Source organism: Oryctolagus cuniculus, chromosome 1 (genome assembly GCF_964237555.1).
Source record: "Oryctolagus cuniculus chromosome 1, mOryCun1.1, whole genome shotgun sequence".
In the NCBI taxonomy this organism is placed as follows: domain Eukaryota; kingdom Metazoa; phylum Chordata; class Mammalia; order Lagomorpha; family Leporidae; genus Oryctolagus; species Oryctolagus cuniculus.
Window position 1 is genome coordinate 206,594,680 of NC_091432.1, and position 27,798 is coordinate 206,622,477.

The following is a 27,798-nucleotide window of genomic DNA, read 5'->3' on the forward strand; positions in this document are numbered from 1 at the left end:
AATCCAAATGGACAACAGACACATGAAAAAATGTTCAAGATCACTAGCAATCAGGGAAATGCAAATCAAAACCACAATGAGGTTTCACCTCACCCCAGTTAGAATGGCTCACGTTCAGAAATCTACCAACAACAGATGCTGGTGAGGATGTGGGGAAAAAGGGACACTAACCCACTGTTGGTGGGAATGCAAACTGTTCAAGCCACTATGGAAGTCAGTCTGGAGATTCCTCAGAAACCTGAAGATAACCCTACCGTTCGACCCAGCCATCCCACTCCTTGGAATTTACCCAAAGGAAATTAAATTGGTAAACAAACAAACAAAAAAGCAGTCTGCACATTAATGTTTATTGCAGCTCAATTCACAATAGCTAAGACCTGGAACCAACCCAAATGCCCATCAACAGTAGACTGGATAAAGAAATAATGGGACATGTACTCTATAGAATACTATACAGCAGTCAAAAACAACGAAACCCGGTCATTTGCAACAAGATGGAGGAATTTGGAAAACATCATGCTGAGTGAATTGAGCCAGTCCCAAATGGACAAATATCATATGTTCTCCCTGATTGGCGACAACTAACTGAGCACCAAAGGGGAAACTTGTTGAAGTGAAATGGACACTATGAGAAACAGTGACTTGATCAGCTCTTGTCCTGACGGTTGATGTACAATGTAATACTTTATCCATTTTAGTATTTTTTTTTGTTCTAGTACCACTGGTTGAACTCTGTAATTAACACACAATTATTCTTAGGTGTTTAAATTTTAACTGAAAAGTGATCCCTGTTAGGAATCTGGAAAACATTATGCTGAGTGAAATAAGCCAATCCCAAAGGGACAAATACCACTTGTTCTCCTTGATAGGTGACAACTAACTGAGCACCAAAAAGGAAACCTGTTAAAGTGAAATGAACACTATGAGAAACGGTGACTTGATCAGCCCTCACCATGACTGTTGATGAGCAACTTAATATGTTATCCCTCTTAGTATTTTTTTTTGTTTGTTCTACTAATACTTTTGGTTGAGTACTCTAATCAATACGCAATTCTTCTTAAGTGCTGAAACTTAACTGAAAAGTGATCGCTATTAAATATAAGAGAGAATAAGAGAGGGAAGAGATGTGCAATTTGGTACATGCTCAAGCTGACTTACCTCAAACCGTAGAGTTAGAAACATACCAGGGGATTCCAATTCAATCCCATCGAGGTGACATGTACCAATGCCATCTCACTAGTCCCAGTGATCAATTTCTTTTCACAATTGATCATAATGATAGGACTAAGAACCAAAGGGATCACATAAACAAGAATAGTGTCTGCAAATACTAGCTGATAGAATAAAAAAGAGAGAGATGATCCAACATGGGAAGTGAGATACACAGCAGACCCATAGAATGGCAGTTGTCCTAAACAGCACTCTCCTCAGAATCAGCCCTTAAGGCATGTGGATCCGGCTGAAATGCCCATGAGAGTATTTCAGGCATGGAAAGCCTAGACACTCTGCCAAAAAAAAAAAAAAATGACCTAAATGAAAGATCTTTGTGAGTGAGATCCCAGTGGAAAGAATAGGTCATCAAAGAATGAGGTACTTTTCTCTGAAGGGAGGAGAGAACTTCCACTTTGACCATGGCCTTGTCTAAATATTATTAGAGTCAGTGAACTCAGGGGGCTTCCATAGCCTTGGCAGCTCATGACAAGAGCCTAGGGTGATTACTGATGCCATAAACAAGAGTGTCAATTTGTTAAGTCAACAACAGGAGTCACTGTGCACTTACTCCTCATGTAGGATCTTTGTCCTTAGTGTGCTTTACATTGAGATTTAATGCTATAACTAGTACTCAAACAGTATTTTTCACTTTATGTTTCTGTGTGGGAGCAAACTGTTGAAATCTTTACTTAATGTATGCTGAACTGATCTTCTGTATATAAAGAGAATCAAAAATGAATCTTGATGTGAATGGAAGGGGAGAGGGAGTGGGAAAGGGGAGAGTTGCGGGTGGGAGGGACGTTATGGGGGGGGGAGAAAGCCATTGTAATCCATAAGCTGTACTTTGGAAATTTATATTCATTAAATAAAAGTTAAAAAAATAAAAATAAAAAAAAAAGTTTGTGTCAACCGGGAATATATGTGTATTCTTATCATCTTTACTTGTAGGCTAATCACACTGGCATCGTTCTCTTAAGACCTTCCCCACAATATTCTTTTTTTTTTAACTTTTATTTAATGAATCCTCCCTCTGCGGCGTCGGCATCCTGTATGGGCGCTGGCTTCTAGTCCCAGTTGCTCCTCTTGCAGTCCAGCTCTCTGCTGTGGCCCGGGAAGGCAGTGGAGGATGGCCCAAGTCCTTGGGCCCTGCACCCGCTTGGGAGACGAGGAGGAAGCACCTGGCTCCTGGTTTCGGATCGGTGCAGCGCGCCAGCCGTAGCAGCCATTTTGGGGGTGAACCAACAGAAGGAAGACCTTTCTCTCTGTCTCTCTCTCTCACTGTCTAACTCTATCTGTCAAATAAAAAACAAAACAAAACAAAAAAATAAACAGGGATTTGAAGCATCAGCTAGATCCCTCTGATATGGGATGCCAACATCAAAAGCATGGGTTTAACCAGCTGCATCACAATGCTGCCCCCTATGTCTTCTAATGGTTTCCCCCCCTTTATGAAAATAGAGGGAACTTCCTATAAATGATAGGATCCAAATAATGTCAAAATATTATCAACTACCTTAGAGGAATTTAGTATTCACACAGAAAAATGGGAATTAAGGAAAAAAAATCTCCAACTTAAAGTTGGGAGAAACTTTTGATGTCTCTGTTCACTTCATGAGGGAAAATCAAATCTGTTGAAAGGGACACATGTAATATCATTTCCTGGAAAAGCAGCTGCTTCACCAAGCATCTCGCTGACTAATCAGGGTCACCACTGCCAGGGTAATGTGAAAATGGGACAGGGGACTGCTAGGTGCAAGAGTAGCCACTGGAAATAAGAGCTATACTACTTTTGTTATCTCTGAATCCTTAATCACATCCTATTTTACATTACATTACACCCTCAAGAATCCGTATCATGAAATAAGGACAGGGCTATAGTTGAAGTGATACTGCTATTGGGAACACAGTATTAGTCTGGGAATCAGCATGGATCCAGAAGCTGGAGGAAGTGCTGAAACTAGGAAGCTGACACTAGGAATCTGCAAATAAACATTTAGTCACTATGACACAGCTAGAGGGGACTTAGGGACCAAATAATGAGTCTTCAAAGATTTCTAGATACTTTTATGTATGGGATCCTGATGAACTGAAACTTTTTCAACAAAAATATGTGTCTTTACCTATACATATTTAGTGTTATTCATGGTAGTAAAATTTTATAGGCTGGGGAAGAATGAGAAATTTCAAATAAAATTTAGAATGAAGGAAAGTTTTAAATGCTCACATGTCAACATCAGTGCATTCAGGCCTGCGCCGCGGCTCACTAGGCTAATCCTCCACCTGTGGTGCCGGCGCACCGGGTTCTAGTCCCGGTCGGGGCACCAGATTCTGTCCCAGTTGCTCCTCTTCCAGTCCAGCTCTCTGCTGTGGCCCAGGAAGGCAATGGAGGATGGCCCAGGTCCTTGGGCCCTGCACCCGTGTGGGAAACCAGGAGAAGCACCTGGCTCCTGGCTTCAGATCAGTCCAGTGCGCCGGCTGCAGCACTCTGACCACAGTGGCCACTGGGGGGTGAACCAATGGAAAAGGAAGACCTTTCTCTCTGTCTTTCTCTCTCACTGTCCACTCTGCCTGTCCAAAAAAATAAATAAATAAAATAATCAGTGCATTCAATTTCTATAAGTGAAATTCTGAAAATAAAATATTTCAACCCCCCAAATGCCTGAAAGATTCCCTACAGTGGTTAGGATAGGGGCAAGCATTGGGCAGGGCAGCTTAGATGCAGTTTGGGATGCCGACCTACCACATGGAAGTGCCTCAGCTGCATTTCCAGTTCCAGCAGCATACTAATGTACACTGTGGGAAACAGCACATGATGACTGTTACTTGAAAAACTGATGGCTCAACAACTTAAATAAATAATTGAATATTTAAATGATTAGGCCACACAGGGTATTAGATTTTTCATGACAATTTGTCTTTATCAAGTACACCACTAAAATGACTTCGAATATTCTTCCAATGACGAAAGTAACACTTCTGCTCCTTTGCCACTATCTTGTACAGGAAGCAGTTGAAGAAATGTTTTTCGAAGCACCAGGGAATTATCTCCACCTGTGGTGCAGTCTTCCCAAATGTGGAATTATTGGATAAAATTTGGCTATCTCCATCATTAAAGACAATCATTTGTTTTACATTTAGAAACTCAAAGTAAAGAAATTATGCATCTTATGAGTAGTCCTGAGGTGCTCTGTAATGTTGGCTGAAATATGTCTCTTCAATATTATTCCTTTTGGAGAAAATAATTTCTTACCTAGAAACGCATACTTGAAGATTTTTTAAACCTGTTTTTTGTAAGCAATTGGACTTTTAGTGTGAATTATGACAAAGTTTTTCTGGGATTTTTTTTTCTAACAGTGCCAAGTTGTTTTGGTTATGTGTAGAGTCAATTTCAAATCATCTGTCAGTAACTATAATAAAGCAGATCCAACTCACAGTGTAGATTAGCTGTAGGTGAGTCAACATTATTAGTAGTTCTATTGATCTTCAGCTTTCCTTTTAGAAAATGGCAATGCTACTGCCAGTGAATAAAGATGGCAATGAAAAATCAGCTATCAGCCAGGATGGCTGGTTATGTCCTATTTTTGACAAGGCCAATAAATACAGAAGGAGCATATTGACTTTGCTCCCTAATTTTGTCTGTACCTTCCAATGAGGAAGATCCTATCCAGTGTACCATGTCTTACTCTAACTTTTAATACTATAACATCCATAAGTACAAACAGACTTCACCCACTATAATACGACTAGCGATTTGGTCAGTGTCCTACAACCAAAATCATTGTGTACTGTAACATGAATATTATTACCAGCAGGCTTTTAAAATGCCGTGTTGACACTGATGAAAATTATACATTTCTATCATAATCATGTCTGCCATGTGTATATGTCTATAAACTTGATCAGCCTTCACCCTGACTGTTGATGAGCAGCTTAATATGTTATCCCTCTTAGTATTTTTTTGTTTGTTCTACTTAATACTTTTGGTTGAATACTGTAATCAATACACAATTCTTCTTAAGTGCTGAAACTTAACTGAAAAGTGATCGCTGTTAAATATAAGAGTGGAATAAGAGAGGGAAGAGATGTGCAATTCGGGACATGCTCAAGCTGACTTACCTCAAATGGTAGAGTTAGAAACATACCAGGGGATTCCAATTCAATCCCATCAAGGTGGCATGTACCAATGCCATCTCACTAGTCCCAGTGATCAATTTCTTTTCACAATTGATCGTAATGATAGGACTAAGAACCAAAGGGATCACATAAACAAGAATAGTGTCTGCAAATACTAGATAATAGAATAAAAAAGGGGAGAGAATGGTCCAACATGGGAAGTGAGATACACAGCAGACCCATAGAATGGCAAATGTCCTAACAGCACTCTGGCCTCAGAATCAGCACTTAAGGCATGCGGATTTGGCTGAAATGCCCATGAGAGTATTTCAGGCATGGAAAGCCAAGACACTCTGGGGAAAAAAAAAAACAAAAAACAAAAAAAAAAAAACCAAAAAACAAACAAACAAACAAAAAAACAAACCTAAATGAAAGATCTCTACGAGTGAGATCCCAGTGGAAAGAATGGGTCATCAAAGAAGGAGGTACCTTTCTCTGAAGGGAGGAGAGAACTTCCACTTTGACCATGGCCTTGTCTAAATATGATCAGAGTCAGTGAACTCAGGGGGCTTCCATAGCCTTGGCAGTTCATGACAAGAGCCTAGGGTGATTACTGAGGCCATAAACAAGAGTGTCAATTTGTTAAGTCAACAACAGGAGTCACTGTGCACTTACTCCTCATGTAGGATCTCTGTCCTTAGTGTGCTGTACATTGAGATTTAATGCTATAACTAGTACTCAAACAGTATTTTTCACTTTATGTTTCTGTGTGGGAGCAAACTGTTGAAATCTTTACTTAATGTATGCTGAACTGATCTTCTGTATATAAAGAGAATCAAAAATGAATCTTGATGTGAATGGAAGAGGGGAGGGAGTGGGAAAGGGGAGGGTTGCGGGTTGGAGGGACGTTATGGGGGGAGGCCATTGTAATCCATAAGCTGTACTTTGGAAATTTATATTCATTAAATAAAAGTTAAAAAATTTTAAATATGTATATTATTTATTTGAAGGGTAGAATTAGAGAGGGAGGGAGAAGGAGAAGGAGAGGGAGAGGTGGAGACGGAGAAAGAAAGAGAGGAGAAAGGGAGAGAGAGGAAGGTATTCCATCTGCTGGTTCACTTCCCAAATGGCTGCAGCAGGCAGCAATGGCCAAGCCAAAGCTAGGAGCCAGAAGCTTCATCCTGGTCTCCTCCATGGGTGCAGCAGCTGTTTCTCTGCTACCTTCCCAGGAGCATCAGCAGGGAGTTGGATAGGAAGTGGAGCAGACAGGACTCGAACCAACAAATATGGGGGAATTCTGGCTGTGCAGGTGGCAGCTTAACCCGATACCCCAAAATACCATCCTCTATTCCTTTCTTGTTTTTCAACCACTCACATAGTTGCACAATGGTGAATATGTTACCTGCTTATTCAAGATTCTTATGTTTTTAAAAGTTTTACATGTCTAATTAGAAATAAGACATTAGTCACATCCAATTACAAATATTACCTTCATTTAATTATCAATGATTTTATGAAATGTGTTGAAATGTCATGATCCCTGGAATTTGCTCTAGAACTAAAAGTAATGCAGTTACTCAAGGAAAGGATTTCTTTGGTAGAATTTTGGAAGCACCTTTAAGCCATAGTTGATGATTTTGTATGAGACTATTGCTGTCTTCAGAAGCTGAAACAGCTACAACAACAAATAATTTCAGATGTTGAATATTTTTATGAGTTGTCAGAGGCAAATATTTGAATTCATCTTTTGGACTCAAGAATTAATGATTGTGTGTGTGTGTGTGTGTCTGTGTGTATATGGGGACGGGGAAGGAAGTGGAATTTCATCAACACACACCCAAGGGTCAAGGAAAATGAAAATTATTTAAAAGTCAATTATGCATTTCCAAAATGTGGTGCACCAAAATAAACTTACATGAGTTGGAAAATTTTTGAAGTCCATGCATACTTTTTCATAATGCATATTTCCACACACCTTTGGAAGACATATTAATATATGATTTTAGAAATGTTTTGGACCAAACTAAACATTTAATTTAATTTTCTGTGACTTTTGAAGTACCTTGGTATTATTGAATTTTTAATAATAATCTTAGTTTACTCTAATTGCAAATAAATAGCAGAAAATTTCAAAGGGAATTTCACAAAATTCCTATAAGCCTTTTACTTAAATTCAATAATTATTTATATTTCAATTTGTTCCTTTGTTTTTGCTTTATAATTCTCTTTCTGTATCTATCTCCAGTAATAAGTATGATCATTACACTTATAAGTGAAATTATTTTAAAGAATGAAAATGAGGCATTTGAAATTGGTGCTACAAATTCATCACTCATATTTGTATTTTGAAAATTATCATAATACTGCCAATTATATTTTAAAAATTTTTAAAACTCTTTAAATCTCATTCTAGATCATCTGTTTATTTAAAGACTGCACAGCTTTGTTTGTTGTAACATTTACTGCAACAGGAGAGGCAACAGAGAGCTAGAATTACAGGTAGGCACCACAGCCTTGACCTGGTTTAGCCATCTATCCACTGGATCACTTATAGTAGATGAAATGAATTCTCTGTGTCTCAATTTCCTTGTATGTAAAGGGAAGAGTAAATGAGTGAATGTGTGTCAAGTGCTACAAACATCTCTTGGTGTATAGCAGGAACTGCATGCTACTGAATAAATATAAGTGTTTAGCAGATACTCAGCACTCAATATATATCTGCTAAGTGGATAAATAGATTTGGTGACACATGAGGTAGTAACATAAATTGCACAAAAATCTCAGCTACTTAAAATCAAACAAAAATTAAAAGGATAATCCAATCACTTGCGTGGCACTAGGGGATGTTTGCTACATGCAGCCCTTCAATTATACAGAAAAACAACACCAATACCAATACATAGCTTTCCAGATCAATTAGTTATCCACATGCTATGCGCATATGAGAGGAGAGTAAAAATAAATGGTGAAGAATGTAATGGAAGGCGTTTACAGGCCAGGACTGAAATAAGAATGAAATAATTCATATATTTCACTAGCATCTGTAATACCTAACCATAAAAGTATGATGAATATGGTCTACCTGTCAGCCAAGAAGTAACAGAAAATTATTTTGGTGAATAGCTATTCAGATTCCAATACCACAAAACATTTGATTTAAAAAAATGAAAATTAAAACTTGCATCTATTAATCATATTCAAGATGGTGGAAATTTCATATGTATATAGAATTTTAAAATTACAGTGATTAGAAAGCAGATCCCTGTGACTGTAAATGTTTCCCCATGATGATAAATATCAATGACTCAGAGGTGAGTAATCAAGGGGAATGCAAAGGCTGAGGCAGTAGGAAGTAGATGATAATATTTGGGAAGCAATGAGTAATCCAATGTGACTTGATTCCTAGGATGAATGTGGGCATTAATTCAAGGAAGAAGTCATTGACTTAGTTTGTTGATAACTGTGTTAAAATGATGACATCATTATGCAGCTAGTGTATGTTATCACTAAATTAAAATGCAAACCATATCTGTATTAATTTTTATATTATATCATAGAAATGTATGGGCAAAAATCTTCATTCTTTGAGAATTTCTAACATTCTATTTTGGTAAAATATGCTTTATAATTTTATAGATTTAAACACTGAGGTGGTTATTGAAACACAAGCTATTTGATAGTCATTTCTAAATGAGAGATTATTTTATTGATTAAAATAATGCATCAGGGTCTATCTCTTCAACTATAAACTTGACTTCTTGCCCACATTGAAATGCCACCAATCTAGGCTACTAATTTATTTGTCATAAATGGTTCTAATAATGATGTTGAAGTTTTAACCCCATAAAGCTAATGACATTTGTGACATCACAGATATAGGGTTTCTTAACAGAAAAAAAAAAAAAAACTTGCAGAGAAACTGCTTGTAGAAAATAGTAAAATAATAATGTTTTTGAAAAAGTAATATGAAAGTCTTTTTAAACATTTTAGTAATATAAAGTTAACAGATTTTATGCATTCCATAGGTATAGTTCCAAGAAGATAACTGCACTTTCCTAATGTGCATGCTCCTACGTAGCACCTCTCTCTCTCCCTGTCTTCAGTTTTTGCAGACATAATTTTAATCCACTCTATATTCACAGACTTAATTCACCACTAATTATAGTATTCACAAGTAAAAGTAGGAAGACTACAATTCCATAGCAGTATAAACAAGAGCTAAAAAGTCTATTATGTAATGTACCTACAGCCTAATTAATGGAATCATTAAGCCCACTTGTTTATGCCAATATATTTCCATTTTTGTTTCTGATCTCCTATACACAGAAATTACTAACAACGGGTCTCCTTTGTGTCCTGTAACTACTATGGTATAAACTAATGGAATCCTCTTGCAATTGAAGTAAAAATTGATGGAATGTAACTAATATATTTATTGTTATCAACATATTAGTATTATTTAACCTATAAAATATCATTGTATTATAAAATTTCTACATAATTATGCATAGGTGAGATTCATTTAAATTTTCTTTAGTAAAGTGTAACTTCCTGTCATTAATATCACTCAGAATGCAACTTGTCTATAAAATCTTCCTCCAGTCACTCAGTTTTACAAAGGAATATCTTTCTCATGGACTAGAGAGGCATCTATTTGAAACATAATAATCAAAAAAAAGACAATGCTCAAATTTCCTAGCCTTTGTGAGAGGGTAGACAACTAACTTTGATAAGAACCTATTAGCAAACACATCTGGCCTAATCAATCATATCATTCTTAAACACTCTTTCTCTTTTACTCAGTGGAGTTGAATGTAATATTTCTCCCATATTTGACCTCTATTGCAGTGTGTGTGTGTGTGTGTGTGTGTGTGTGGTGTGTGTGGTGTGTGTGGTGTGTGTGTATTAAATTTATGCACACATATTTTCATGGCAACATTATTTATATCATAAAAACAGAATAATCAAAAAAGTAGTATGGTTAAAAAAATTCTACGTTGTGGTCTGCTTTAGCCATTCAGCTGTATATCAAGCATGATCCCATTTAAGTAAATGTATACACACAAACACATTCTGACCACAAACTTCAGCTTTCTTGACCAACTCCTCCTTCTGCTAATAATTTCCCACATCATAGGTACTAACCTACTAATTTGTCCTATCCATAAGTTTCTTGACTCATTTACTTCACTATCAACTGTATTCACCTATTTGCTAAATCCTAATGTCCCAAACTATAAGTGAAATACTTGCTTTCTCCATGCCATCAAGACAGAGCCGGGGAAGACCGAAAAGCCATCAGAAATGCATTATTATCAATCTTAGGTGAATCCTTAACACTTAATGTTTTTCTAGCTCTATTGCAATTTCTTAGGTGCCTGTACTCATTTTCTGTGGATAGTCGTAAGCCACAGAGGAAATGAGCTCCTTCTATCAAAGGCCATTTTCCAAGTTCCTTTGGGAGCACATCCCCTGCCAGTGCCTTACCCAATATGTCATCTGTTTTCCCCAAGAATCTTCTACTTGTTTCTCTTCATTGGAAGTTTCTCTGTTGCATGAAATACACTCTTCTTTTTATTTCCCATTTTCAATCCATTTCAATCATCCCCTATCAACCAAACCCCAAACTTCATAAAACTGATCTTCATATGGTTTATCAATAACATCCATTGGAAACTCACTCATTACCTGACTTGCTTCTACTGCCTTCACACAGTTGACTATTCCTTTGGATTTGGAAAAGTTTCCCCTTTGTCCTTTAGGATACTAAAGTCTGCTAGTTTGAATTCTTCCTTTATCATAGTTCCATCAATTTTCCTTTGTTTTCAGGGGTCTTTTTAAAATATTTATTTTGTTTATTAGAAAGACAGAGTTGGCGCCATTCCAAACATGGCGACTCCGCTGGGCGGCATGTTCTCCGGGCAGCCACCGGGGCCCCCACCACCAGGGTCTGGACTCCCCGGCCAGGCTTCGCTTCTTCAGGCAGCGCCAGGAGCTCCGAGAAGTTCTAACAGTACCTTGGTGGACGAGTTGGAATCATCATTCGAGGCTTGTTTTGCTTCTCTGGTGAGTCAGGACTATGTCAATGGCACCAATCAGGAAGAAATTCGAACTGGTGTTGATCAGTGTATCCAGAAGTTTCTAGATATTGCAAGACAAACAGAATGTTTTTTCCTGCAAAAAAGATTGCAGTTGTCTGTTCAGAAGCCAGATCAAGTTATCAAAGAGGATGTCTCAGAACTGAAGAATGAACTGCAGCGGATGGATGCGCTGGTGCAGAAGGACTTGACCAAGCTGAGGCATTGGTAGCAGGTGCTGGAGGACATCAACGTGCAGCACAGAAAGCCAGCCGAGATCCCCCAGGGCTCGTTGGCCTACCTGGAGCAGGCGTCTGCTAATATCCCTGCCCCTCTGAAGTAGACCTGAGGCAGCCTTGGATAGACAGTTCTGCCTCTCGGTCCACCTTTGGACTTGGAATTGGGAAGCACTCTTTGCCAGAGAATGAGATAATTCTGGTTTTATGCTCCCAATTAAAACTTCCCCCTATTTTTATAAATTGTTAATTTCTTGCATACTTTATAAAAAGGCTGTAGCTTAGGAAAGCACTTTTCTTTTTGTCTTGTGCAAAGTTGAGACAGTGTGATGACACTGCAGACTCTTACGATGATTTTTTTTTTTTTGTATTTTTTGTATGACTTTTCATCCTCTTTACATTTGTTAGGTTAGTTTATGTGATCTGAGAAAAAGAATTACTGTAGTCTGAGAATCAGGGGAAAGGGATTTTGCTTAGGCCTTTTAGGATAATTTCTCCTCAGGCAAGCAATTTAGAAACATATCTAAATTGTGTTCAGACTTTGAACTACCTCAAAAAGAGGAATCTAATGCAACCAAGTCTGCAATGCTTCCAGAGTGTTACAGAAGTTGGTATTTTGTAAATAGGTCAGAAGAGGATTAAATACCCTAGGTTAGGGTTATAATATTCCAGGGGTCCTTAAGTTCACTCTGGCTTTTATGTGGGTTGTGTTTGTGTTTAGTGTGGTGCTTACTTTCATTGGGAGAGGATGTAGCAGGAGCAGTGAGATGCTGGGTTTTGACAAGCTCTGCAGAAGTCAGTCAGTGGAGATAACGGCAGATCCTGTTCTTGCAGGGGAAGTAGCAGGGGTTAAAGCTTACTCTGATAGTCTTTTAGTTTGAGTTTTGTTTGCTGTGTTCGTGTTTTACCTTTTTGGAGCAAAGACAGTTTCTAGAAAGCTTTTTGCTTGTGAATTTAATTTTAAGGGGATGGGACTTAGGACTGAGGGCTGGGCCCCAGGGTGATCCTCAGCCTCTGAGCCTCCCCAAAGAGCTGTGGAGCCTCTGTGCTAGGGAGACATTTTCCCCTCTTGTTGAATGGGCTTTTCCTTTCCCTCATCTATAGAATCTCTTAGTGGCTGTGTCCCTCCTCCCAAACGTGGACTGCGCTGTCTTCTGGGCTGAGTCTTAGCTGTTTTGTTCTCCCTGGCTTTGAATGCTCACTGACGTTTCCCACCTGGCCTTGGGGCCCTTTCCTGCAGCCCAGGGCGCAGGACTTTGACCTCTTCCCTTGCCCTTGCCTGCTTCACCCTGGGAGGTTAGGGTTGAATCAGTGTCTGTGGGTCGATCCTTGAAGACCTGTTGGAGTTAGGTATTAGTCCCATGTATGATTTATCATTGACACATGGTACTCACTACTTAGTTTTCTGGTGTGTGTGATGTTTAGCTCTTGGCTCTGATACCCAGCTGAAGCCAGTGAATCCCTTCAGTTATAAACACAGCTTTTACAAGTCATTTTTGCTTACACTCTAAGAGGGTTAACCTGGTCATCTCAAAGCTAATTAGGAACTCTGATTGGCAGCTTTAAACTTCTTGATTAAAAAAAAGTATTAGTCCTTAGTAACAAAGGTGCTCCTCATGAAAAGATTTGAGAATGATGCTAGTTGGTGCTTAGTGAAAATACTTTGAACTAATGTATGTGCCAGTTATTGCCACTTCTTTATTATATTGCCATTTCTGTATTGTATTGAAAAGTTTTCTTTTAAATAAATAGCAGTTTTTCCATGTTTAAAAAAAAAGAAAGAGTTACAGAGAGAAAGGGAGAGAGAGAGAGAGAGACAGAGAGACACACAGAGAGAGAGATCTTACATCCACAGTGCACCCCACAAATGGCCGCAATAGCCAGGGTTGGGCCAGACCAAAGCCAGAAGAGAACATCTTTTGGATCCCCCACGTGGGTACAAGGGCCTAAGGACTCAGGCCATCTTCTGCTGCTTTCTCAGGCACATTTCAGGGAGCTGGATTAGAAGTGAACATCCAGGATTGGAACTGTTGCTTATAAAGAATGTATGCACTGCATGAGGCTTGACCTGCTGTGCCACAACATTAGCCCCTCACTGTCTTCTTTTGTGACTTAACTAATGTCATCAAATGAAAACACTACACACATTCCAAACAATTTCAAGTTTTGATCACAGCACAGCACCTTCTGACAGACATCTCCACTTAGTTGGGCAAAAGTCAAGAATAAAGTTTTCTTTGTTGTTTAGCTTCTGGTATTTTTTTTTCTGTGACCTATTTCATAGCCTGTTATGTAGCAATTGTTGGAACATTTATTATTTGATTTTATTTGATTTCATACAAAATATTATTGTGTTTGCTTTTCCAATATTCCTCATAAACCATGATTCCAAGATAAAGGTCACTGTCTTCTAATGTTCCCCAATGTATCAATGCCACTGAAAGTGAAATGCCCATGACTACAAGCATTACTCAAAATTCTGTTTCAGGGAATCAGAAAAGAGCAGAATTGTTTTGCTTTCCCAACCCTAAGGATTAAATTTCAACTAATGCACCCTCACTCATGTTACAGTTCCTTTATATTAAGTTTATGGTCCATCAAATGTCTAAGACTGTTTTTCCTTTTGTGGCTTTTGGCTATGGTTTCTATATCTTATGCACATTTATAGTCAGTATGTGGTTTTCTCACAACTGCATCCAGCTACAGGCACTCTCAGTTATCAAAGAGTTAGTGCATCCTCTCAGCAAGGAAATGCCTGTCAGAATAAGCTACAAGTTAAAAGGTGACAAATAATTTATTTTTGAGTACTAATGCCATGGATAATTTAAGTGAGACTAGATTTTGTATGAATGAGTTTAACAAAACTTAGGCCTCGTAATTATTCTTTTCCTTGTTAATATCATTGAATAACTTAACACAATTCAAAATAGACAGGGAAATCACTTGGTGTATATGGTATTAAAGTGAGTTGCCTGTGACATAAAGAGGTTAAATAATTCCTTTGAAGTTCTGAAAGTCTCAAAAACTTACCTGCATGGCTACAAATTTTTCTCAACTTTTAAATATGTTAATAATAGGATACTGGGGGGCATGACAATTAGATAATATGTCAGGTATGATATATCTCTTTTCTACCCCCTTTTGTATTACTTGAGTGTATTTGTGTTCCATACTTCGTTAATCACTTGTGCCAAGCATTTCCTTTGATTAAGATTCACTGATTTTTACAGAGAATGGAGTATCTTTTTTTTTTACCTTCTTCTATTTGTTTTGTTAATTTTGTTTTTGAATTTTAACTCACATATATAAGGGAGAACATGTAGTATTTGTCTTTCTGAGTCCAGATTATTTCACTAAGATGTCCTCCAGTTGTGTCCATATTGCTACAAAAGGTAGAATTTCATTCTTTCCTACAGCTGAATAATATTCCATTGTGTATATATACTACTTTTTCCTTCTTTTCTGGTTAATGAATTTTTAAAATGTTTAAGTTATATTAGTTTCATGTATTCTATACGTACAGACTTAGATAAATAAGCTACCAATGCATCTCAACGACCTAGAAAAACAACAACATCCAAACTCCAAATTAGTATGAGGAAATAATTAAAATTAGAGAAAAAAATAAAATTGAAACAAAAAACAAATACAAATGATCAGTGAAACTAAGAGTTAGCTTTCTGGCTGGCGCCGTGGCTCAATAGGCTAATCCTCTGCCTGCGGCGCCAGCACCCCAGGTTCTAGTCCCGGTTGGGGCGCCGGATTCTGGATTCTGTCCCGGTTGCCCCTCTTCCAGGCCAGCTTCTGCTGTGGCCCGGGAGTGCAGTGGAGGATAGCCCAAGTCCTTGGGCCCTGCACCTGTATGGTAAACTTGGCTCCTGGCTTTGGATCAGTGCAGTGTGCCAGCTGCAGCGCGCCGGCCATTGGAGGGTGAACCGATGGTAAAGGAAGACCTTCTCCCTGTCTCTCTCTCTCTCTCACTGTCTACTTTGCCTGTCAAAAAAAAAAAAAAAACTCATATGGAAACAACACAGGAGACCCCAAATAGCTAAAGTAATTTTACGCAACAAAAACAAAGCTGGAGGCATCACAATACTAGATTTCAAAACTTACTATAGAGCAGTTATACTAAAAAAAAAAAAAAAAAAAAAAAAAGTACTTGCACAAAAACAGACATATAGACCAATGGAACATACAGAAACTCCAGAAATCAATCCATGTATCTATAACCAACTCATCCTTGACAAAGGAGCTAAAATCAATTCCTGGAGCAAAGACAATCTCTTCAACAAATGTTGCTGGTAAAACTGCATCACTGCATGCAGAAGTATGAGACTGATTAGACCCCTATGTTTCACCTTACACAAAAAATCCACTCAGAATGGATCAAATTCCTAAATCTACAACCCCGTACCTCAAATTACTACACAACATTGGTAATATATATTTTCTTTTGTTCTCTTCTAGAAGTTTTACAGTTTAATATTTTACATCTAAGTATATAATTTTGAGTTGAACTTGCTGAAGAGAGTATGGCTTGTCTACATTTTTTTGGCATGTAACTGTCCAGGTGGTCCAGCATCTTTTGCTGAAAAGACTATCTTTTTCCTACTGCTTTGTCTTTCTGCTGTTTAGAACCCTCCTTTAGGCAGACAACTGGTAACTCTGGTGAAGATGACTTCACACAGAGTGTTAGCCAGACATGGGGCAAAAATAAAAGTTGTGGAGGGATTCCTCAAAATGACAGCCCTGACCTGAGAAGTACCCAGGAATATCTACACGGGAAGAATCACCATGAAAGAATGACATGGTTTCAAAATGTCACTTCTGGGATTCTACTCTTGGTCAGTGTTTGTAAAGAGGTTTTCCCCCCATATTATTTTGTGTAATTTACCAGCACTTTATGATAAATTGCATGTCTTTTAGAAATTATGTCTCCATAGAGACATATATAGACAACAGGAGAATTCCATTTATATATTTCTCACCTTTTTCCCATATAGTTCATGTTGAAATCACCAGGGCCAACCCTAATGTTTTCTTCTTTAGCCCCCCAAAACTGAGAAATAAAACTAAATAAAAACTAAATAAACCTGTTAATTTATAAATTTCCCAGTCTCAGATATTGTTAGAGTAACATAAAACAGAGCAAGGCAGCACCTCAGGCCAAGAGGCCTCTCAATATAGATGCCATTGTCACCTCATTGGTCTCTGACCTTTTGTCAGGACATCTCTTCAAATTATGTCCCTCTTGCTCCAGACCTGGTTGGAATTATTCATGAAAGCAGAGAAGTGGAGTGGAAAAAGAAGAGGGGAGACGACACAGAAAACTCATAGTAGTATTTGAAGGTATAACATTCTCTAATCTAATCTAGACAAAGTAGTTAGAGCTTGATGAACCTAGTCATATTAAATATCACTATTTAATCCTCTTCTACCTCCAAATTCAAAAATTTAAATAATACAATAAAATTTTAAAATAGTATGATGTAATATTTGTCAGGAAAAGTAGGGTGTGTGCTTGTAAGGAGTTTATTTTTTATTTTCACTAAGACTTACTTACACTTGCTGACAAATACATATAATAACAGTAGTTCAAAAATCCATAGTTATCCAAATTACATGACCATTATATGCCTATCTGAATTTGCATTGTAGCAAATGTATAATTAAAATTCTATTTATTTAATTAAAATCCAAGTGACTGTCTATACTTGGGTGAATCTATTGATTCAAAATTGTTAGAGAGAGATCAAAAGTCATTTGTAGTTACATTCTAACAATAATAAAAACTAATGAAAAAGAGAAAATGAGGTTTTGTGATTCCATGCCTGTGGAAATATAATCAACTATTTTGTGGAACAAGTCAAAGTAGCATGCTAAGTATTAAGATTTAGAAAATTGTATTTGGCCGGCGCTGCGGCTCAATAGGCTAATCTGCCTGTGGCATCGGCACACTGGGTTCTAGTCTCAATCGGGGCACCGGATTCTGTCCCGGTTGCCCCTCTTCCAGTCCAGCTCTCTGCTGTGGCCCGGGAGTGAAGTGGAGGATGGCCCAAGTCCTTGGACCCTGAACTCATATGGTAAACCTGGCTCCTGGCTTCAGATCAGCGTGGTGCGCAGGCTGCAGTGCTCCGGCCACAGCGGCCACTGGAGGATGAACCAACGGTAAAGGAAGACCTTTCTCCCTCTCTCTCTCACTGTCCACTCTGCCTGTCAAAAAAAAAAAAAAAGAAAGAAAGAAAATTGTATTTATTATCTTGAAGTAGTAATAACTCAGATACACTGTATAGAAGGAAAAATGTGAGCATACTCAAAAAGTTTATGAAAAATGTAATAAAAAGATATTTATTTTGGTACATTTTTTTTTAAAAAAATCCACCCATAGTTTTCTCACAATATGATTATTTCATGAATTTTATTATGACCTCTTGTGTACACAAGCTTCAAAACTGTTTTTGTACCAGAATAAACATATTTTAATTCCATTCTCTAGAAACTTTTTGACATCCCTTTGTCTTTACTATATGGAAAAGTGACCCGTTATCAATGCTGTCCTAGGGGATGACTGAAGGTTACAAATCAGCTATCTGAACTTTTCTATGCTTATCTCTCTTCCTCAGAACAAGTTACAAGACTCTTTTGGCTCTTATGGTTTGCATTTAAGAGTTCGTTTGTCTCTGCCAAATTTTATGGCTTCCAGACATTAAGCGGATTTCTAAATAGGAGGATGGTGAGTTTTCTGTACTTTTTAAGAACTTACAGTTTCAGCAGAAATTGCAGAGATAGTTATTTCAGTATGAGGTTAGTCCTAGGTCACCAGGCAGTGAGAGTTTATTTTGGGCCCAAATGGACAGAACTTGGACTTAGTCTGAAACAATGTAGTTTGCACTGATTATTGTAACTGACTAGATATGGGGAAAATGTCATGAACAGCTTATACTTCTATAAGTTTAGCTTGATCTCCTAATGATGTCGATGGATTCAGGGTAGATTAAGAAATGAAGGTAAGTTTAGCAGACATTATTTTCTGAAACTCATATTTTGGTCTTTTTATTATCTGGGAATTATTATTAAAATTGTTATTTTTGCCAGCGCCGCGGCTCAATAGGCTAATCCTCCACCTAGCGGCGCCGGCACACCGAGTTCTAGTGCTGGTCGGGGCGCCAGATTCTGTCCCGGTTGCCCCTCTTCCAGGCCAGCTCTCTGCTATGGCCCGGGAGTGCAGTGGAGGATGACCCAAGTGCTTGGGCCCTGCACCCCATGGGAGACCAGGATAAGTACCTGGCTCCTGGCTTCGGATCAGCGCGATGCACCGGCCGCAGTGCGCTGTCCGTGGTGGCCATTGGAGGGTGAACCAACGGCAAAGGAAGACCTTTCTCTCTGTCTCTCTCTCTCACTGTCCACTCTGCCAGTCAAAAAAAAAAATTGTTTTTTTTTTTTTTTCTGTGAGAAATTAAATGAATTCCATTTAACATCAAGAGAACAAAATTAACCTATATGAGCATATGGTATGTGACAGATATTGAATGAGACCATTTCTTATGTAATTTTATCTATACATTTATCCTTTTTATTTTCCATCTACAGAGTATATGCAATGACTGATAAATACATTGCAGAGTGGAAATTGTAGCCTAGATATGACTGAATTCAAAAACCTACCATTTTTTAAAAGGAAGTCACTAATGCATTAGATTTTTATGGTTACAGCAGATGTATGCTAATCACTATGACACAATTTTTATCAATTCTCACATAATGTGATAATAATACAAAGAGAAAAGAGTTTTTGAGTTCATAGGTAGAATTCTAGGAATATAATGGTACTTTCAAAAAACTAATATATTCAGTTTTAACCCATAGAAGCATGTTAAGAAAATAGTTTTTTTGCCAGAAATATCTGGATTTTTAAAAGATGCTTGATTTGTTCAAGATATGCTTTCATTAGAAATTTCAACATATATTCCTTATCAGCTAAGTTTGAATCTTTACACCGACATTGCAATTAATTGATCTAACTAATATGACCAGTACAGTAGTAGCTGATTTATAAATATACATCAGTGTGGATTCATGCTGATATTATGTTTGGGCTATTGAGTAGGTTAGTTAATTTAATTGCAATATCAACAGATGGACATTGCTTAGATAACAATTACATTTTCTCAAAAACATTCACCTTTAACGTCTATTGAACCAATGCTTAACACATATAGGGTTTGGGTACTCATTTTCTCCAGTACCAGATACAATTGGATCACTCTGGCACAAAACTCTACCTTTACTTAAACATAAATCTATATTTGAAATACTTATCTGAAGTAGACATTAATCCCCTTATTCATGACAGGCTTTCAAATACTAAAGAGATATATCTAATTCCCCTGTGAGTCCACTATTTGCTCTTTCAAAATGCCATGCTTGCTTCCATCATCTGTCTTGTGAAATAGTTCAGAGTTCTTTCAATTTTTCATTGTTTTATCTAAATTAGTTAAACTTTGTAAACCTGACATTGAGCAAAACATTTGAGGAAATGTCATATTTTTAATCCTTTCAGCCAGGACATCATGTCATTTGTAATACACAATTATAAATACTTTGGAAATCGTCATTATGTAGGATCTACAGAATCTAATAAAGTCTATCTAGTTATCTTAAAAAAGTTAACTGCGAGATTACACAATTTAAAACATTATCAATTATGCTTTATTTACAATTAACTGTAAGAAACTGAAAATGTAAATGACAGATAAGTGGTTAATAAATGTTTACCCTCTGATGGTTAGATCAGCCATAAATGATTGTGCTAACTTATGCAAACATTATTTTAAAGCTGGCTGGGTGAGTGAGTAAATTGCATGTTTTTCTTACCATATATTCATCTTAAAGATTCAATACACTATTCCCTGACAATAATAGTGTGGTTACATAGTTCAGTGGAAAACTACTAAGGTCAAACTTCATATAATACAGATAATCAAATTGTTCTTTTACAGCTTCTTCCCCTTTCAAGATTTTTATTTGTACTAGAAGTTTTAAATCAAAAACCAATTAGAATAAAATAAAATCTAATTTTATGGGCCATGGAGACCATGCAATTTCATTTATCATTACAAAGTCTTTCCCACTTAGATTTTTTCAAGTGCTTTATTCTTAGGGAATATGTTTTTCTGACTGCATCAGTAAACTTAAGATGTAACATTGTTCAATTTTCCTTGTATGTGGCTTTGTTCTCACCTGACATCAGCTAAAGTCAGTTGTCAATCTCCAAGATGCAATGAGAACTAATTCTTGCCCTACTGAATGTCTTGAAATAGCTGCTGCAGTTTGAATGAAATCTATCACTGAAGAATACTTTTGGACACCTTGAAAATACAATCCTTTAAAAAATTCATATTGACTTCCTACATGAGGCAATCTTTTTTGACATTTATTTATTTTTGAAAGAGTGACAGAGACAGGAGAGATAAAAAGAGATAGAGGGAGAGAAAGAGAGAGAAAGACCCATCTTTCATCTGCTTATTCCCTCCCCAAGTGGCCCACAACACCCGGGGCTAGGCCAGGCTGAAGACAGGAGCCTGTTATTGGGCCTTCCATGTGGGTGGCAGGGCCTAATTATTTGGGCCAGCATGCACTGCCCTCCCAGATGGTTACCAGGGAGTTGGATTGGAAGTGGAGCAACAAGACTTGAAGGAACATTCAGACATGGGATGCCAGTGTCAATTGTGGCTGAACCTGAAGGACCACATGCCAACCCTGTGGCATTCCTTATTAAAAGTAAAAATGTACACTTCTTTATTGATTATAATATTAACTTTAATATAATATTTGTTTTGTACATATTTAACCAAAATACAATATGTTGAAATCAATTTAACTTTTCTTCTTAATAAAACATTAAATTAAATTAGTATATGGAACCATACACACTTGATACTAAATATAGCTCAACAGTAATTTGTAAAAAGAAATACTGTACCAGGCTATATTTTAAAGTTATAGGAAATATCATGCTTTGGATTCTGAACAAATGACATTCTCACATTCTGCTTATCTTAATAGCATATTTCAAATGTGGATAAGAACACAGGAAAATTGTAAGAGACTCATAAAATACAATCTTTAGTATATGCAGACATTCTGTCATTTGCCTACGCTCTATCATAAGACACATTATTTGATTTTATTTTATTCTAATTTAAACCTACCATAAATTATAAAACTTGCAACTTTAAAATCAGTGACTCACAGACTGTGTGCCTTCTTTAATTACTGCAGTACACCTTAGTTACTCTATCTGGTACTAAATAATTTGTGACAAAAAACTTGGCAGTTGAGAGGATAGAGAGGGAAGGAGTATGTGACAATCAATATGATGACAGGCAGTAAATCTTCGGGAAGTGACAAGAAGTTAAGATAGATGTCATTAAATAGACTGACACCATCTTACTCTGCCAAGCAGTACCAAATGTGAATTCATTAATGTTTTTAAAAAATATTTATACATTTTTATGTGAAAAGGGGATGAGAGAGGGATAGCTCATCCACTGGTTCATTCCCCAAAGCTCATCAACAATCAGAGTTGGGTGAAGACAAGAGACGGGAATGCAAAGTAGATCTCCTATGTGTTTGGCAGAGACTCAATTATTTGAGCCATCACCTGCTGTCTCCCAGGGTACACATTAGCAGGAAACGAATTGAAAGAAGAGCCAAGGGTAAAATCCAGACACTCTGCTAACAGGATGAAGGCATCTAAATCAGTGTCTTCAATGATAGGCCAAATGCCTACCCCAATAATTTTTAATAAAATATTTTTGTTATATTAAAATATGGCACTTGGATTATGATTATCACCATGAAGCAAAATGGGATTAAGTCGTGATCTCAAGATCCTGTATTGAGCAGGGTAAAGGCTGAGATTGAAACTTGGTTGTGATTTTATCTGAACAAATCAATTCAACTTTCTTTGACTTATTTTTATTTAATATTAAATGAAGATATGTGCATCTATGTTGCCTATACGGTCATCCTATTCTGTTGTTGATGATAGTGTCTATTTTTTTTTTTTTTTGACAGGCAGAGTGGACACTGAGAGAGAGACAGAGAGAAAGGTCTTCCGTTACCATTGGTTCACCCTCCAGTGGCCATCGCGGCCGGCGTGCTGCGGCCGGCACACCATGCTGATCCTAAGGCAGGAGCCAGGTGCTTCCTCCTGGTCTCCCATGCGGGTGCAGGGCTCAAGGACTTGGGCCATCCTCCACTGCACTCCCGGGCCACAGCAGAGAGCTGTACTGAAGAGGGGCAACTGGGACAAAATCCAGCGCCCCAACTGGGACTAAAACCTCGGGGTGCCAGCACCGCAGGCCGAGGATTAGCCTAGTGAGCCGTGGCACCGGCCGATGATAGTGTCTTATTAAAAAAATAAAGAATAGAGTCAGTCATAGAGTATTGTGATAATGAAACAAAACAAATCCTGACCTTTTTTCTTTCTAAAATGTCTTTTGCAGGGCAACATTTATATCTAGGAGTTGTATATGTACCTTCAAACATATGAAGGGAATTTTTAAACTACATCTTGAATCCTTTCTTAAGTAACTATTTTAGTTCTAAGCTTTTTCTACTTCCTCTGTCAAACAACACTACACTTTTGTTCCCTGTGCCACTGTTTTTTCACTTGATTGTTTCCTCTGTTGCCCATTAGACCATAAACTCCATGAAATTGGATAACATATTGCTTTCATTCATCATTGAATATGCAGAAGACAACAGGAAGTGGAAAAATGCATTATTGAAAGGAAAAGTATACACATTTAGCCAGAATAAATGAAATCAAATATCAGGCATTGCAAAGTTCTATACCTTTTATGTTTTTACTTCATTTGGCCAGGTCAAATTAATATTCTAGAATCTCTTAGTTGGTATGTATAAACAAATTTATCCCCCACCAATTTAATAGAAATGAAATGCAAATTTAGATATTAAGGAGATACATTTTTAGTTAAATAAATTGTCAAAGTTTTGCATTATTTTCATAGTAAATTTTAAATGTAAGTTAAGCAAGTCTGTGGGTAAGTATTATTAAATTGGTGGGGGATAAATTTGTTTATACATACCAACTAAGAGATTCTAGAATATTAATTTGACCTGGCCAAATGAAGTAAAAACATAAAAGGTATAGAACTTTGCAGCTCAGCTCTCAGTGAGGGTTTACCTGTCCATTAGCGGGTAGATGACTGAGTTCCTGTGGAAAGAATGATGTCTTCCCTAAGTTTCCTATAAATGATATATAATCCAATGGCCACTTGCACGTCTTCTTTTTTTTTTTTTTTCTGATAAAATCTTCCAAGCCACATTAACTACTGGTCATATCAACTTTTGTCATGTTACCAGATGCCGTCTCCAAGATTGACTATGACTGCACATTTCTGGCATGGATCCTCCAAATGTGTTATCATTTTTAGTCTCTCTCTATAAATCTCAGTTCTAAGCCTATATTGTTACACAACATTTGGTTAAAATAAACACTGGGGACTTCCATAATCCTTTGTTAATAAAAAGGTTGTTTTTCCTATATACAATAAGCTATCTATTCTAGAAGTTAATAGTATTCTAGTTATTTAGATGATTGAAATAATTTGTCATGTGATAAAATCACGGACTCACAATGTGAGATTTCTAATCTCAGCTCTGCTTTTTATCAGATATTGAGTGTTAGGAATTCTGTGGTAGGTTTCAGAAGCTGGAGAAAGGTTTGAAACATATTCTTCCCCTGAGGCTTCTTTCTTTGTGAGGTTCATTTATATATTTGAAAGTTAGAGTTACACAGAGAGAGAAGGGGAGAGAAAGAGAGAAGGGGGGGGGGTGTCTCCATCCCCTGGTTCACTCCTCAGTTGGCCACAACAGCCAGAGCTGCACTGATCGGAAGCCAGGAGCCAGGAGCTTCTTCCAGGCCTCCCACGAAGGTGCAGGAGCTCAAGCACTTGGGCCATCTTCTACTGCTTTCCCCAGCCCATATCAGAGAGCTGAGTAGGAAGTGGACTTGAACCTGCCCCCATATGGGATGCTTGCACTGCAGGTGGCAGCTTTACCCACTATGCTACAGTGCTGGCCCCTCCCCTGAGGCTTCTAAATACAAGATTCTAACTGATGCCTTGAATTTAGCCCAGTGAGCCTTGTGTTGGACTTCTAATCTACAAGATTCTAAAACAATAAAATGTCTTGACCTCTAAATTTGTGATAGCTTCCTTCAGCAGCAATAGAATGTAATGTACTTCTTTCTTATGCCTTTTTCACATAAAAATTTGATTAGAATGAAAACTCTCAAAGAATTTCCAATCTCAATTTTGGAATGAACTCATCTACAGTGGAAATTTTGGGCAGGTCAGTCTTTATTCTTTCCCCAAGGATTCCTCTATCACAATAGACCTGTGGTTGCTTCCTGTTTTCTACTCAGAACATTCTGTGGTCCAAATGTGTTCCCCTAAATTCATTTGTTGGAAACTCAATCAGCAAGGCACCAGCATCAGAAGATAGATCATCTGTGGGAAGTTTTCTATCACAGTGATTCCCCTTCTTGAGTAGCTTGATGCTGCCATGAAAGCAGCTGGAAGGAGTGGGTTCTTTCATTTCTCCTCTTCCGCTTTGTGAGAACAAACAGCACATTCTTCTTTCGTCCTTCATCCTTATACCCTATGAGGATGCTGTAAAACAATAATAAAAACAACAAAATCCTCACCAAGTTCTGGCTCCTTAATCCAGAACTTCCCAGCCTCTGTAGCTGTGGGAGAATGAATTTATGTTCTGTATAAATTACCCAGGTTGGAGTAATCTGTGATGGCAGCACAAAGGAAATTGCCAGAAGTGTGTCTGAGTATGAGCTTTGCAAGATTTTCTAGTTCAAATTGGGCCTTGATCACCACACTTCTCCCTGAAAATCAGTCACTTTCTTCTTTATGGATTAGAAATAGATTTTAATATAAAAGAGATTTGGATTTTGCCACCCAAGATTTACTCACCCAGACTAGTGGAAATATCCATTAAGCCCAGCCTTCCTATGCTTTTAAGTTATCCTTGTTGTTATTTTCTGTTGTCGCCAATTACTGTCCACCCAAAACCAAAGGAATTATCTTTCTTTGATCTTTCTAATTATTCACTAGCCCTTTTGGAGTTAACTCTTAAGTCATCTCTTTTATGTTTGTAGTCCTTTGGAGAAAATGACTTACAAAAATCCAATACTCACTATAAAATATGCATTTATAGCTTTTAAAGTAAAAACATGGTCCTTTTACTTACTTAGTCTGCTGCTGATGGATACAGTTTCAATATATGCAGTATAATCCAAATACCTTTCGTGCTTCAGAATTCAGTTTTCATGGCAACAACTTATCTAATGAGCATGCTAATAACTTCTATAAGTTAAAAAATTATCAACATATAGTGTAGTGTGAATAACAAATCAGCTCTGTATTTTGCCTTTTAAAAATAGCAGGGCTCACTAGCCTGGGCATAATTCAGATAAATTATGAAAAGCAAATGAGTAAGCACACTCACAAATAACCTACAGAGAACATTTAAATGTACAATTAATGCATAGATTGCACTAAAACTGGTAAACAATCTCCATTTATACATTTTAGCCATTGAGGCTTATTAACAAATCTAGAATCGCATTTGTTTCATTAACACTCTTTGTTACACATTAGAGAAAGTATAAACAAGATAACATAAAAAGCTAATAATATTGTAGAACTTAGTGTCTAAATTTGGCTTCTTGCAACATTCTAAGTTTTCTTTTTGAACATTTATTTAATAAATATAAATTTCCAAAGTACAGCTTATGGATTACAATGGCTTTCTCCCCCCCTCCATAACTTCCCTCCCACCCTCAACCCTCCCATCTCCCAATCCTCTCCCATTCCATTCACATCAAGATTCATTTTCAATTCTCTTTATATACAGGAGATCAGTTTAGTATATATTAAGTAAAGATTTCAACACTTTGCCCCCACACAGAAACATAAAGTGAAAAATACTGTTTGAGTACTAGTTATAGCATTAAATCACGATGTACAGCACATTAAGGACAGAGATCCTACATGAGGAGTAAGTGCACAGTGACTCCTGTTGTTGATTTAATAAATTGACACTCTTGTTTATGGCATCAGTAATCTCCCTAGGCTCTAGTCATGAGTTGCCAAGGCTATGGAAGCCTTTTGAGTTCACCGACTTCGATCTTATTCAGACAGGGTCATAGTCAAAGTGGAAGTTCTTTCCTGCCTTCAGAGAAAGGTACCTCCTTCTTTGATGGCCTGTTCTTTCCCCTGAGATCTCACTCACAGAAATCTTCCATTTAGGTTTTTTCGTTTGTTTGTTTGTTTGTTTTTTGCCATCGTGTATTGGCTTTCCACATCTATAATACTCTCATGGGCTCTTCAGCCGTATCTGAATGCCTTAACGGCTGATTCCGAGGCCAGAGTGCTGTTTAGGACATCTGCCATTCTATGAGTCTGCTGTGTATCCTGCTTCCTATGTTGGATCGTTCTCTCCCTTTTTTATTCTATCAGTTAGTATTAGCAGACACTAGTCTTGTTTGTGTAATCCCTTTGACTCTTAGACCTATCATTATGATCAGTTGTGAAATGAAATTGATCACTTGGACTAGTGAGATGGCATTGGTACATGCCACTTTGATGGGATTGAATTGAACTCCCCTGGCACGTTTCTAACTCTACCATTTGGGGCATGTCAGCTTGAGCATGTCCCAAATTGTACATCTTCTCGCTCTCTTATTTGACTTAGATTCTGGAGATTCAGTGTCCAAGATCAGGCAGCCTCGTTAATCTGGGTGGTGGTGGGGCTGGCACTGATAGGGCATGTATGGAGGGGTGATCACATGATAAGCCAGGAAACTTACAGAGAAGCTGGAACAGGGGCCAGCCTTGTGGCATAGCGGGTAAAGCTGCCTCCTGCGTGCTGGCATCCTATATGGGTACCGGTTCGAGTGCCAGCTGCTCTACTTCTTTATTCAGCTCCCTGCTGATGGCATGGGAAAGCAGTGGAGGAAGATCCAAGTGCTTGGGGCCCTTGCACCTGCTTGGGAGACCTGAAGGAAGCTCCTGGCACCTGACTTTGGATTGGCCCAGCCTGGACTGTTGCAG

The 27,798-nt window shown here is 37.7% G+C and overlaps 1 pseudogene; it reads left to right on the forward strand.

The window, feature by feature from the left end:
* Positions 1-11,204: 11,204 nt before the first annotated feature.
* LOC100341486 (mediator of RNA polymerase II transcription subunit 28 pseudogene) lies at positions 11,205-13,419 on the forward strand (annotated as a pseudogene).
* Positions 13,420-27,798: the final 14,379 nt, after the last annotated feature.